Source organism: Geotrypetes seraphini, chromosome 9, assembly GCF_902459505.1.
Source record: "Geotrypetes seraphini chromosome 9, aGeoSer1.1, whole genome shotgun sequence".
Taxonomy (NCBI): Eukaryota; Metazoa; Chordata; class Amphibia; order Gymnophiona; family Dermophiidae; genus Geotrypetes; species Geotrypetes seraphini.
The window spans coordinates 39,301,429-39,316,717 of NC_047092.1; the positions used below are offsets into that span (position 1 = coordinate 39,301,429).

Here is a 15,289-nt window from a genome sequence, read left to right on the forward strand (position 1 = left end):
ACAATAGCGCATAAGACAAATGCGTGCAAACTTGCGCATGAATGTCTTTTGTTTTATTGCCTCACGCTCATTTATCCTGCGCGATTGTTTTGCGCATGATTGTGTCATGCTCAGTTATCCTGCGCGTGATTGAAGTTGTGCATAATTGTGCTTGCACGCAATTGTGTTGCGCTGAAATATCTGTGCTTATTTGATTGCATGCATTTGTCTTGCGCAGATTTGACTTGCCACCCCTTGCCATGTGTGCACGTTTCCCCCGGTACTATTTTTTAAATTCCCCAGCGTGAAGTTGGTGTCCATGTCGGCATCGGCGCTTTCTCAGACCCGTGCCTACATTACTGTGGGCATGCTGCTCATGCCGGAGAAGTTAAAAAGGTACAGGAGAAAGGAAGGTGGGTGAATGCGCGGGGGGGCGAGTAAGAGGCGCCACCGCCCTGGGTGCCGCTCACCCTTACTACCCCCACTGAGTAGCAAATATCCGGAGTTTATGTCCATTGACTTTTATGTTTTAAAAAACGGGACCGTGGTGGTAGGGTACGCATATCTGAAGCGTGTGCTTAACTGACGTGCACTTAGGTGAAGTCGACTGTACAAAACAACCATATTATCAAAACAAAGACTGCTATTTCCTTAAAGGTACTTCTAGCTTAATTATCAGTAATTTGGAGTACTGCTTCTTCCCTAAAAGATTGGAATTTTTTTACTATGGCAGCGGGGAGACAAACAAGGCTGGAAACTGCTTTTGCAGCAACAGGCACCGCTAAAAGATCCAATCCTCATCCGTCCTACGCCCTCTAAGGTGCCATTTCCGAAGGATTCTTCTGAAATCCTGGAGCAGCTGGATGGTAGAGATGCAAAGTATAAAGGAACTGCTGCAAGATAACTCAATCAAGCTCTCTACAGTTCAAGAAGAAGTGGCAAATCTTTCAAAACAACTACAAGTTTCTAACGCTCTTATGGAAAGTTTAGAGCACCAGGTAATTGTAAATGAAACAAGCCTAATTCAATGTGTCAGACCATAAAACTATTATGCATCTGACAAAAGAACTGGAGGATCTCAATCACAGGGGCAGAAGTTTACAAAAGTTGGATAATTTGAAGTCTAGTCAACTTGAAGTAGGGACACTGGATCATCTTTTATTGTATTGCCCGTTGATACTCAACTTCTGGAAGTCAATTTGGGGCAAAATTAATCTGGTATTAGTAGGTGTCTCCATTCCATTGGCGTATGACGTGGTTTTATTTGGGACATTGTTAAAACTTCATTGTCCAATTGACCAATATAAAAATAGACTTATTATTATTATGACGGGGGTGGCCATGCAGTTAATAACAAGAAGTTGGAAAAATTGGGATAGACTGAACTTTTCTTTTTGGTGGGAAACACTTTGTTTGTACTATAGATATGAAAGGATGATAGCAGAGCAATCTGGGACTGGTAAGATGTTCAAAATGATTTGGAGTCCATTGAAGGCATGTGTCAAGCAACAGAAAGATTAAATCCTTAGTTCCTGGATTTAATTAGGTTTCAACACACATCCAGGTAGGGAGGGAGGGAAAGATGGGGGGAGGGGATAGGGTAATCTGTTTCAGTTGTATGCAAGAATGTAAGCGCTGTTATTTAATATTTTTGAACGTATAATTGTTGCACTTTTTATAAGTTGTGAAAATCAATAAAGATTTTTTAAAAACAAATAAAACCAAAGGACTAAGTGGTTATAATCATGGATTTTATTATATTTCAATATATCTCATCCACACCATATAAGTACAGACTGTAGTAAAATTAACCCCCTCTTTTATCAAGTTGCGCTAGAGGTTTTTAGCGCGGGCCAGCGAGGTAAATGTTCTGATGCTCATAGGCAATTCTATGAAAGTCAGAGCATTTACCGCACCGGCCCATGCAAAAAACCTCTGACGCACCTTGATAAAAGAGGCCATAAATTATTTTTATTTGAGATACATTTTACAGGAAAGGGTAAAGGATGAGTTGAAAATAGTACTCAGTTGAGACTTAGTGTTCTTGAAATCATTGTAGCAAACTAATCTATAATTATTTTTCATTAGAAAAGCCATTAGGCTAGGTCAGAAGCCTCTCAGCCTTCTTAAGAACATAAGAAGTTGCCTCTGCTGAGTCAGACCATAGGTCCATCCTGCCCAGCGGTCCGCTCCCGCGGCGGCCCATCAGGCCCATCGCCTGAGTAGTGGTCTATACCTATCTATACCCTTCAATCCCTTTTTCTTCTAGGAATCTATCCAAACCTTCTTTGAAACCATTTAATGTTTTGTTGTCTACAACAGCCTCTGGAAGCGCGTTCCATGTATCCACCACCCTCTGAGTGAAAAAGAACTTCCTAGCGTTTGTTCTAAACCTGTCCCCTTTCAATTTCTCCGAGTGCCCCCTTGTACTTGTGGTGCCCCTTAATTTGAAAAATCTGTCCCTGTCTACTTTTTCTATGCCCTTCAGGATCTTGAAGGTTTCTATCATGTCTCCTCTAAGTCTCCGCTTTTCTAGTGAGAAAAGTCCCAACTGCTTCAATCTGTCGGTATATGGCAGATTTTCCATTCCCTTTATCAGTTTAGTTACTCTTCTCTGTACTCCCTCAAGTACTGCCATGTCCTTCTTGAGGTACGGCGACCAGTACTGGACACAGTACTCCAGATGCGGCCGCACCATTGCACGATACAGCGGCATGATGACTTCCTTCGTCCTGGTCGTAATACCCTTCTTAATGATACCCAACATTCTGTTTGCTTTCTTTGAGGCTGTGGCGCACTGCGCCGATGCCTTCAGTGTTGCGTCTACCATCACTCCCAGGTCTCTCTCCAGGTTACTGACCCCTAGCGGTGTTCCCCCCATTCTGTATGTGAACATCGGGTTCTTTTTCCCCACGTGCATGACCTTGCATTTCTCTATGTTGAAGCTCATTTGCCATTTTTCGGCCCACTTTTCCAGCTGCGTTAGATCCTTTTGGAGATCTTCACAGTCTTCCCTGGTTTGAGCCCTGTTGTATAGTTTGGTGTCATCTGCAAATTTAATGACCTCACACTTGGTTCCCGCCTCTAGGTCATTTATGTAAATATTGAACAGGAGCGGTCCTAGCACCGACCCCTGCTTATAAAAGGTTAGCACACTGTATATACAATCTCACTTTACAACAGAAAAACAGTTTGATTAAGAGGTGTTTCCCTTTCATTTTGGCATTAACTGGTGTCTCGGTAAATCATGATATCTTTAAAGGGCAAACAAAAAGAAAAAGAAAAGATTACCCCCGACTTTTATCAAACTGCGCTGCAAAGCAGCGCAAGCTAAAGGGCAAGCCGCCTGTAGGATTAGAATAGGTGGCTCAGCATTTAGCTCATGCTGCTTGGCAACATGGCATGATAAATGGGAGAGAGCATATTTAAGATCACGTGGGACTTTTTTTAGTCAAGGCATGAGATGAGAGATGGGAAGAAAGAAGCTGTGTTTGAAAAGCTTGTGTGCTACTCATTCCCCCCCTTCACCCCCCCCCCTTTTATGAAGCCACGTTAGGCTTTTTTATCACCAGCTGTAGTGGTTTTAGCTCCGACACTCTTAGAGTTCCTAGGAGCGTCGGAGCTGATACTGCAGTGGCTGGCGATAAAAAACTTAACGCAGTTTCATAAAAGGGGCAGGGGGTGCTATTTGGTCTTTTGGTGCCTTTTTATTAAGTTTTGGTTTACCATACCTTAAAATGGCCCATGTTTTGCATGTGGAGAGTATATGCGGCAATGCTAATTGGTTAGCTCGTGGGCGTTGCTGTGCGCTGACTAGCGCAGAATTTGCATGTGAGTCTTTACCTTCTACAAAACAGGCGTCAATAAGACTCAAATTCTGTAACCAGCGCCTAAAGTTAGGCACCTATTTCGGAGATGCCCAACCAAAAAGGCGCCTATCTAAATTGATGAACAAGCTCAATTAAGCTTTTTAATCAACATTAATTGAAACAGGCACCTATCAAGATAAAGGCTAGAGAATGATACGGTGACAAAATTCATCACCGTTCCTGTCCCCACGGATAACCGCGGGAAATAATCCCATGTCATTTTCTAGTATCTATTTCAACCTCGGTCCTTCTACACCAGCATTCTTCAAAGCAAAGCTTGCGGGTCAGTGGTTGTGGCCATTCATACTCTGATTCTTATGTGAGCCAAGGATAATGAAGCCATTGTGACATCACTGATGTGATTGGCTCTTAGGCACTGGTGGAATGAGGCATTATGACATCACAATATCTGCTCTGGATACCAGAGACTGTCTTTCTGTAGTGTCTGTTTCAACCTCAGTCCTTCTACACCAGCATTCTTCAAAGCAAAGCTTGCGGGTCAGTGGTTGTGGCCATTCATACTCTGATTCTTCCCTCTCTCCTTAAAGAATGACATGAAGATGGTTTCCCGCGGTTATCCGCGGGGACGGGACCGGTGATGAATTTTGTCACCGTGTCATTCTCTAATAAGGGCGATTCAGCAACAAGGCGTCTTTAAAAAATTAGGTGCTAGGCATGCTAGACGTAGGCGTGGCTACATGTTATGCACCTTGTTGCAGAATCGCTGCTCGTAAGCGCTCATAAACGCACCTAACTTTTAGTTGTGCCTAGAGGCTTCCCTGTTTGTTGGGCGCCTCCAAAATAGATGCCGCTCAGCGTGATTCATTAAACAGCACCCAATTTTGTTTGAATCATGCTGAACGGTGCCTGTGTCAGTGCCTGTGTCAGTGCTGGCTATACGCTAATGGCAACATTAATGCATGGCTATTAATTCAAATAATTCGAAAATTAGCAAGGGGCCATTCTTGCAGAAATGTCAAAAGTGGCCATTTATCTGCAGCGCTAAAAGTGACCTCAGCGTGCAGGAAAGACCTGTGTTGGGGCTGGAACAGGCCAAGTTTTAGCAATTTAGGTACTAGGAATGCAGTTTATTCATGATGAGGGTAATTTTACCACGGCATTTTCACATGTATAGATTAGACCAGTGTTTTTCAACCGCTGTTCCGCGGCACACTAGTGTGCCGCGAGATGTTGCCTGGTGTGCCGTACAGTCAGGGCCGCCATCAGGGCAGTACCACCAGTCTAGGGAGAGGGGCGGTCCGCCCCACGTGGACAGGAGAGAGCTGGACGGGGGACCCGCGGAGTTCAATACATCTTGAGCCGCGAGGCTCGTCTTCTGTTCCTGCCTGCCCTGCAGCTAACATATAGCCGATCGCAAGCGTTCCCCGATGTCAGCGCTGACGTCGGAGGGAGGGCTTAAGCAAAGCCTGCCCTCCGACGTCAGCGCTGACGTCGGATAATACTTCCGTTCGGCTATTTGTGTGCGGCAGGGCAGGCAGGAAGCAGAAGACAAGCCTCGCGGCTTGAGCTTCGTTTTGCTGAGAAAGTTGCAAAGATGGGCTGGGAGGCAAACACGGAACACAAAAGGGGGGAGGGAGTGCGTTTTGGACACAAGGCATGAACTTGGGAGAGAGGAAGGGAGGGAAAGAGATGCTGAGGTGGGGGAGGGAATGGGTTTTTGGACACAGAAGGCATGGACTTGGGAGAGAGGAAGGGAGGGAAAGAGATGCTGAGGTGGGGGAGGGAATGCGTTTTTGGACACAGAAGAAATGGACTTGGGAGAGAGGAAGGGAGGGAAAGAGATGCTGAGGTGGGGGAGGGAATGCGTTTTTGGACACAGAAGAAATGGACTTGGGAGAGAGGAAGGGAGGGAAAGAGATGCTGAGGTGGGGGAGGGAATGCGTTTTTGGACACAGAAGAAATGGACTTGGGAGAGAGGAAGGGAGGGAAAGAGATGCTGAGGTGGGGGAGGGAATGCGTTTTTGGACACAGAAAAAATGGACTTGGGAGAGAGGAAGGGAGGGAAAGAGATGCTGAGGTGGGGGAGGGAATGCGTTTTTGGACACAGAAAAAATGGACTTGGGAGAGAGGAAGGGAGGGAAAGAGATGCTGAGGTGGGGGAGGGAATGCGTTTTTGGACACAGAAGAAATGGACTTGGGAGAGAGGAAGGGAGGGAAAGAGATGCTGAGGTGGGGGAGGGAATGCGTTTTTGGACACAGAAGAAATGGACTTGGGAGAGAGGAAGGGAGGGAAAGAGATGCTGAGGTGGGGGAGGGAATGCATTTTTGGACACAGAAGAAATGGACTTGGGAGAGAGGAAGGGAGGGAAAGAGATGCTGAGGTGGGGGAGGGAATGCGTTTTTGTACACAGAAGAAATGGACTTGGGAGAGAGGAAGGGAGGGAAAGAGATGCTGAGGTGGGGGAGGGAATGCGTTTTTGGACACAGAAGAAATGGACTTTGGAGAGAGGAAGGGAGGGAAAGAGATGGTTGTGTACACGGGGAATAGAAGAAAGGAGAATTTTTGGTCATAGGGAGGGAGTGAGGTACAGATAGTGGCATACCAGGGTGGGGTGGGGGGGTGGACTGCCCCACCCCGGGTTTAAGTCCCAAGGGGGTGCACAGCTGGCCACCCTCCAGTGTTGTCATTAGGCTGGCAAACTGCGGCTCTTTAGCCACTTGAGTGCCACCGCCGCCAACGGTGTTGTTGGCGGTGGCAGCATTATAAAATACTTTCTTTGTGTTTATTTGATTCCTATTCAATAGAATTACTTTATATATAGTCAATATAGGCACAGAGTTAAATTTTTTAACATTTTCTAATGGTGGTGTGCCTCGTGATTTTTTTCATGAAATAAGTGTGCCTTTGCCCAAAAAAGGTTGAAAAACACTGGATTAGACCATGTGCTGAAGTAGAAATGATAACCAGAACTTGTGAATGTGACCATGTTCTGGGGGAAGGTTTATGGCTAAGCATGCATGGAGTCGGTAGTGTAGTAAGGGGGGAACATAAGAACATACGAATTGCCTCTGCTGGGTCAGACCAGTGGTCCATCGTGCCCAGCAGTCTGCTCATGCGGCGGCCCTCTGGTCAAGGACCAGCGCCCTAACTGAGACTAGCCCTACCAGCGTAAGCTCTTGTTCACCAGGAACTTGTCTAACTTTGTCTTGAATCCCTGGAGGGTGTTTTCCCCTATAACAGCCTCCAGAAGAGAGTTCCAGTTTTCTACCACCGCCCAGGGGAAGAACATAAGAATTGCCGTTGCTGGGTCAGACCAGGGATCCATCATGCCTAGCAGTCCACTCCCGCAGCAGCCCTTAGGTCAAACACCAGTGCCGTAACTGAGACTAGCCTTATCTGCATACGTTTTGGTTCAGCAGGAATTTGTCTAACTTTGTCTAGAATCCCTGGAGGGTGTTTTCCCCTATAACAGCCTCCGGAAGAGCGTTCCAGTTTTCTACCACTCTCTGGGTAAAGAAGAACTTCCTTACGTTTGTATGGAATCTATCCCCTTTCAACTTTAGAGAGTGCTCTCTCGTTCTCTCTACCTTGGAGAGGGTGAACAACCTGTCTTTATCTACTAAGTCTATCCCCTTCAGTACCTTGAATGTTTCGATCATGTCCCCTCAATCTCCTCTGTTTGAGGGAGAAGAGGTTCAGTTTCTCTAATCTTTCACTGTACGGCGCTGTCTTGGTGGGGACATGGGCACCTCTCCTCCTCTCTGACCCCCCGCTCCTTCCCACTCCTCCCCCACCGTGAGTGCGCCTTCAGTTCACCCCCACCGTACATCTAGCTCTTCACCGGTGCGAGCAGCAGCTCCAACCTGCTACTCGTGCTGGCCTTCTCCCATCTCTAATCTATGGGAGAGTTCTCTGCTCATGTTTTTGCTGGTGGTGGTAGGGTTACCAGATTCTACTACTGTAAAATCCGGACCCATGCCCCACAAACCCCAAGGCCGCCCAGTTCCACCCACCCTGTTCCATCCAAGTCATGTCCCATTCTGCCCCTCCCCCCCAGCTCCAACTGCCTCAACCTGTTCTCATGCTCGGAGCCATGTTGGGAGAGCATCTGTGCATGTCCAGGAATGACGCATGCATGTGACATTACCGCATTACATCCGCGCATGCACAGATGCCTTGCCGACGAGGTCTCGTATTGGAAGCTTTTCCAAACCTGGACAAAGTGCCGGGTTCTGAAAAGCCATCCGGACACTCAGATGTGCCCTCTAAAAAAAGAGGACATGTCTGGATAAATCCGTATGTCTGATAACCCTAGGTGGTGGTGATATATCAATATTGTATTTTCAATTGTGAAGGGCAGCAGACAAATGCCTTGGGAGTTCTGAAAGACCCTGCCGACCCCTTACAATTGAAAATATGATATTGATACACCATCCACAGTCGGACAAAGAACTCCTGTTTATCTTAGAGGGAACACTGCCCTCGGGTGGGGAAGAATCATTGTTATTGCTCAAGGATTGTATACAGTAGCCCAATTTAGGGCCCATAATTGCAGAGTTCCAGAAAGAGCCCGGGCTATGGCCTTGTCTGAGGGCCTTTGCTGCAAAGGCCCAACGTTATATTAAAGATGGGATTTTAAAATAAGAAAAAGAGTAATTGCAAATAAAAGCTCATGTTGCCAGTTCCCCTGCCTTGATTTCAACTGAGCAGCAGGAATAGGAGGAAACTGCACAATCTAACAAATAAATGTAGAAGAAACTGATATTGGGAGACAGACGGAAAGACTAGCAAAGATAGATCTGAGATATAAACTGAATGTGACAGAGGGAAACAAGAAAGATGTGAACAGATGGTAAGAGAGAATAGAGTAAGACGATGAATGATAGGTATACAGTACATTCATGTGCAACAGCCAAAGAAGTAGGCATGGTAAAGATGATAGCACACAAGGGTCACATATACTAACAATTATTTCTTATGTTGTCTTTGGGAAAATGTTAAACACATCAGGCTATCTTAAGGGCATGTGTGTGTTTGCATAAATTGGCTTATATTCAAAAGCACTTATGCAATTAGCAGCCAATCACCTACCGTAAGTAAGTGCATTTTGAAAAACCATTTGAAGTTGCAAAATTAACAAGTTTCACATTTTACTAAAGGCATTATTTGGGTCAAAGTGAGGGTGGACAATACCTCTATGGTTTCCACAGGGGTGTAGCCAAACTTGTCATTTTCGGTGGGCTCAGAGTCAACTTGGATGGGCCCTTTCCAATGCCACCCCTGTGTAACGTATACTGTTTTTTTTTCTAACCTTCACTTCTACCTCCATTTCTCCCCGTCTTTCCTTTCATCTCTACCCCTAGTCATGTTTTCTTCTTTATCCATCTCCTCTGCCCACTTCTAGCATCTGCTGCTCTCCCCTGCCCATGGCCCAGCATCTGCCTATCTCTCTCTGAACCTTCCTCCCCACCCCCCACCCCCATCTACCTCAGAGCCATCACTGGAGGCATTTCCTATAGGCAACTTGCAATGGTCCTGCAGACTTTCCTCTACCATATCCCTGCCAGTGGTGAAACAGGAAGGGACATCTTTGATGGTTTCAATTGGTGTAAAAGGAAGTCTACATTTTTCCTATGTGGGTGTTGAGTGTCCTTTGGAAGGGCTGTGTGTTATTTTGTATAGTGCCTGGCCTTGCCTGAAAGCAAAATCTGGGGCATCGTTACCCAAAATAAAAATACTCTGAACTGGTGGTCTCCACATCCTGTAGAACCATCACACAAACAAAAACCTGTTTACTTTAAACAAAGTGCCTGACTGTGGATGAAGCATGTACCACTTATAAGGCGGTAATCACAATTTGAATATTTTTTTTTTGTAAAGGAGATAGTGCCGTGGTTGAGGATTATGAAATTTGTGATGCAGAACTGGAGCTTCAGGGTTTATATTGAGAGTCTGTCCAATCCTGACTTCATACCCCCCACAGAAGAATTTGTTGAATGATGCCATCAGTTATAATGGTGGTTTTACTGGTAGTTGAAACTGGCTGCAGAGGGATGGTTTCTTCCTTTATAGAAGACTGTAGTATGTTATAGTTTTAATTTAAAATTGGAAGCAAAGAAGGCTAAGATGTACAGAAATGTTATTTTGACTTGTCCCCCCTCCAAACCTAGCTTGCCAGCATTTTACCACACCAAATATTTATCTTTGGGATTTATTAATCACCTTTTTATGAAGAGATTCACCAAAAGGGGTTTACAATACACTTCTCCCTCCGTATTTGCGGTTTCAGCATTCGCGGTTTCGATTATTCACGGCTTTTAGCTTGCTGGCAACTCCCCCCAAATTACATCAGCTTGCATAGAGAAATCACTGATTCCAAATGTTTACAGAGAAAATCGCTGATTCCCGGCACTTTCATCACCGTGTTTTGCCTCTCCTTCAGGAACAGGCTAGGTCTCCCACCATGTTATTCGCGGTTTCACTATATTCACAATGTTTTTTAAATAGAAAACAGCGAATAACATATGAAAAAGTTATTTGCGGTTTTTCTGTATTTGCGGTTCTGCTAATCCCCTATCACAGCGAATACGGAGGGAGAAATGTATGTTAAATAGTAATCAAGTGCTCGTATTTTCCCTATATGTACTGGCAGGCCCAGGCAATGGAAGGCTAAGTGACTTGCCCAGAGTCCCAGGGAGCAGGCTGGAATCATCTCACAACCTCAGAGTGCTGAGGCAGTAGCTCTAATCACTAGAGCTACTACTGAATGTGTTGTACAGGAAGAACAATATGGCCACATGCAGTAGATAATTTCAGCATAAAAGAATATTAAAATACTGTAACAGTACGTATTGTGGTATAGTATACTACTTACAGAGTCAACACAATACACAATGAAACATTATAATAGGCAGCGTGGTGTATAAATGGAGGTCGATTATAAGATAGATAATAGAGAGTACCGTATTTTCACTCATATAACGCACATACGTGTATAACACGCATACGCGTATAGCGCGCGGGTCCAATGCATTTCAGTAAAAAAAAATTTTTTATATAACACGCACACGCGTATACCGCGCATGCTGCTATAACCTCCTCCCACTCCCGCTTACTCTTCTGGTCTGCGAACCGGCATCCTCCCTCCCCGCTCGCGTCACCCCCCCTCCCCCACGATCCTACATCCCCCCCAGTACCGCAAAACATCTCTTTCCCGATTGGGCACCGGCACCAGCACCAATGCACAAGGCGTGCCAGTGCCAGTGCCCGAAGATCCTCCCTCGTTGGTCTGGGCTGGGCTGGGCAGTGTGGTGCGAGGGAGATCCTCCTTCTTCCCTGTGCCGGCTGGACTGGGCTTTGAGCATTTGCGCATGCTCAAAGCCTTCTGGTCTCTAGAGAGCAAATGCTCAAAGTCCAGTCCAGCCGGCACAGGGAAGAAGGAGGATCTCCCTAGCACCGCACCGCCCAGCCCAGCCCAGCACAACGAGGGAGGATCTTCGGGCACTGGCACTGGCACATCCTGTGCATTGGTGCTGGTGCCCAATCGGGTAAGAGATGTTTTGCGGTGCTGGGGGGATGTAGGATCGCGGGGGAGGGGGGGGTGACGCGAGCGAGGGGGGAGGATGCCGGTTCGCAGGGGGGATGCCGGATCGGAATGAAAAAAAATATTTGTACAACGCGCTCACACGTTTAACGCGCACAATTATGCACGGTTTGTAAAAATCATGTATAACGCGCGCGTTATATGCGTGAAAATACGGTAATAATTAGATTTTATTTATTTATATACCACTTATAGTCTAAGTGGTTTACATTTAGGTAATGAAGTATTTTTCCCTATCTGTCACATTGGGCTCACACTCTATCCAATGTACCTGGGTCAATGGGAGATTAAGTGACTTGCCCAGGGTCATAAGGAGCAGCATTGAATTTGAACCCACCACCTCAGGGTGCTGAGGCTGTGGCTCTAACCACTGCACAACTCAGAAAATAAGGGGACCTACTTAAAGAAAGTTGCACATAGAGTACACTATTAAGATGATATTCATACATAGTTAAGATTATATTCATACAGTTTTTTTAAAGTGTATAAATATAATGTTAACTAGGTGTAGGAGTGGATAAACAAGTCCTGCTACAGTGTGTACAGCTGGTGTTAGCACAGTGTATCACCAACTGTATGCCACCCGAGATTCCAGGTGTGCTGTCAAATGCCAGGGAGGAGGAGAGGCAGCTGACAGCCTACTCGCAGTCAGTCGGTGCCAGAACATCTCCTCCTCCCCGACACCACTCCGAGCCTCTTCCCTTCCAGCACCCCCCACTGGTCAATGCTCAATGATGAAGTTGTTGTTTTCTCATGCATAATATCCAGTTACGTAAATGTTATTGTGACAATATATAAGGTGCCACCTACTGGTGTCATTGGTCACATAAAATCTTCATTTTTGTAACTTTCAGTTTGAATGGTAGTTTTTGTATTTATTTTTACTTTCTCCACTATATGTACTTTTATTTAATATTATTCTGTTTGATTCTCAATGAACAATATCAGCAAAATTTGTTGAAGCAATTAAGACACCTTTAATACGCAGTAATACAATAAGGAACCAAGTGTCTCATTAATTAGTGTCAGGAGAAACCCGCCTTCTTTAGCGGTGTTTTGATCAGAGGCGGGTTTCTCCTGACGCTGCAGACTGAGGAAAACAAGGATACAGTGGTGATGACTACTGGGCAGGATGGACCACTGGTCTGACCCAGCAGCGGCAATTCTTATGTTCTTATGTTTTTGTAACCTTACTAGGGATGAGATGAAAGCAATAGATTATTTAAAGAATTACATTAAGGGCCCTTTTTACAAAGCTGCGGCCGTTAAACTTATTCATAATGGTAAAAAATATGATCACGTTACTCCGTTTCTAATCAAATCTCACTGGCTTCTTATCAACCACCACATTACTTTCAAAATTTTATTATTAGTATTCAAAACCCTTGATACTAATGAACCCCAATTTATTAATAATGCACTTATTCCTTATAGTACGTCGGGTTCCCTTTGGTCCACCAATCTAAAACTCTTAGTTGTTCCTTCCCTGAAAATTATTGGAACTCGGCGACAAGATATGTTTTCGGTAACAACACCACAACTTTGGAACTCCTTACCTCTGCAATTGAGAGAGGAAAACAACCTAAGTCATTTTAAAAGTAATTTAAAAAGCTTTCTTTTTAAAGACGCTTTTAATTTATAAATTATGTCTTAAAGCTTTTAGTTCACCCTTTATATCTTTATCTTCCCTTTCCTAATGTTTTTCCCTTCGTTTATGGTTCTTCTTTTTACCCTGGAAAATACTGAACTGTAGTTTTGCCCTTTTTTTGCCTAGTGTTTCAGTTGGTCTGTATGTCTGTCGGTCCCAATTATTGTTTTAAAAATAAATTTGTTTAAAAAAAAAAACAACAAAACATTATGTATAAATAAATGTTTTCTTTTTATGTTGTAACTCGCTTAGTAAAAATTAAGTTAAGCGATTCATCAAACTTAATAAAACTTGAAACTTGACATGATGACATCACGCATGCAGGTGACATCATCGCATCGACATCCATACATTTCCAGATTCCCTCGAGCCGCAGCCACCAGTTTAGTGTGCCGTGGCTTTGCAAAGTTTGCGAGGCACTGTGTTAGATCTTTGGAATAGTTTCACAATCAAAACCAGTCTTCTATATACAGTATAACTTTGACAGAAGTGAAATGATGGAACATTAGCAGCTGTCTCATTTACATCCTCTTACTTGGAAGATGCTGTCTGTCACTCTGAAACAACTTTAGCTGTTCTTCTGAAGCCTTGGCAGCCACTAATGCAAATTAAGGGGCTTAGGTACCTATCTTCTGTGAACTCTGCATAGGACCATTAAGACTTATACTTCAAAATGATTTTTCATGGGGTTTTGACAGTATTGAAAGCTTATCTGTTAAAGTATGGTTGAACAGAAATGCACAGAGGGCAAGTTTCTTAAGTAGTCTAGTAATTTAATGATAAGTGAAATGATATCTTTGTATCTGACATTTTCTGAGCAGATGCATGACCTTGCAGAATGCTGCGTTGGCATCTACAAGAAAGTCATCAATATATGCTTGACAGATAGCACAAAAGAGTTTTCAACTAGGAAATATTGTACGATCATATAACTGTTGAAAGCAGGAATAGCTGTACTTTTCTGGGAAGATCTGTAAAATAATGTCAAGGTTAGCTAAACAGTTCTTCACAAGACAAAAACAAAGCGATCAATTTTCAAACAGTAGAATGAGCTAAGTTTTTTTTTTAAATGTCACCTACCTCTGAGTGATCAAGTTTAACAGGCCCAATATATAGGTCATATGAATTTAACTATTTAAAAAATAAGTTATCCTTGTGCAGAGGCCAAGTTAATCCTCTCTGTATCGTTCCAATTTAGTATATGTGTTGCCCATGCAAGGTGTAGCTAGGATGGAGAATTAATTAAGCCAGTTGGCAATACTTTTCAGCTGTAGCCTGTTGAGTTGCTTGGTTAATCTCGACCGGATAAAAAACGTAACTGGCCTAACTCTAGTTGAGCAATTTATGTCTAGATTTATGGCAATTTTTGGAACCAGTTAGTTCTGCTGGATAGGCAATTGGTAAAATTACTTGACTATCCACCCTTTTACTAAGCCACGGTATAGGTGTCTACCGCAGCCAGGAGTGCTAAATGCTCCAACGCTGCTCCAACACTCATAGAAGTCCTATGAGTACCGTCAGAGCATTCAGTACCCCAGGCTGTACCTTATTTTATATTGAATATCTAATCATTTATTAGAATGAGTATGATATAATGTTTACATTTAGACCTCTGTCTCCTTTTTGCTCTTGTCTGTGACCGTAGTTTTTAAGATTTTTTGTGTACTCTAAGATTGTCTATGTTAATTGTGAGCCGCTTTGGCTAAAAGTGGAATATAAATGTTTAAAATAAACAAATATGTTTCCTATTCAGTGACCTTTTTTTCTGAAAATGGATTTGACAGTGTATAATATACCAGAGATGGTTTGGTTTTTGATAGTCTTTGTCAAGAAATAACAATAAGTCCTTTAATGATGTATGGAGTCCATTGACTAATTTTATTGCATTATAATTTTATGCTTATTTTATAAGGTTATGTTTTTCTTTCTTTTTTCATTAGAGTCCATGCACATCCAGGGAGGGGGGGAGGGTGGGGGGAGGGAAAATGTATTTTAAGGAGATAAATTATTTCATTATAAGTGAATTCATATCATATGTATTATTGCTTTATTAATTAAGACAAGAAGGGGATGAAATGATTGTTTAGTATATCAATTGTATAGTTAATAGTGTGATTTCATGTAGTTTGTAAGACTTATAATTTGTATTGCACTATTAAAGTTAAAAAATCAATAAAGATATAAACAACAAAAAAAGAAATCTAAAGCATACTTTTAAAAAATTATTT

The 15,289-nt window shown here is 43.5% G+C and overlaps 1 pseudogene; it reads right to left on the reverse strand.

Moving 5' to 3' along the window:
* Positions 1 to 14,180: 14,180 nt before the first annotated feature.
* On the reverse strand, positions 14,181 to 14,281 carry LOC117367312 (annotated as a pseudogene).
* Between the last annotated feature and the right edge of the window lie 1,008 nt (positions 14,282 to 15,289).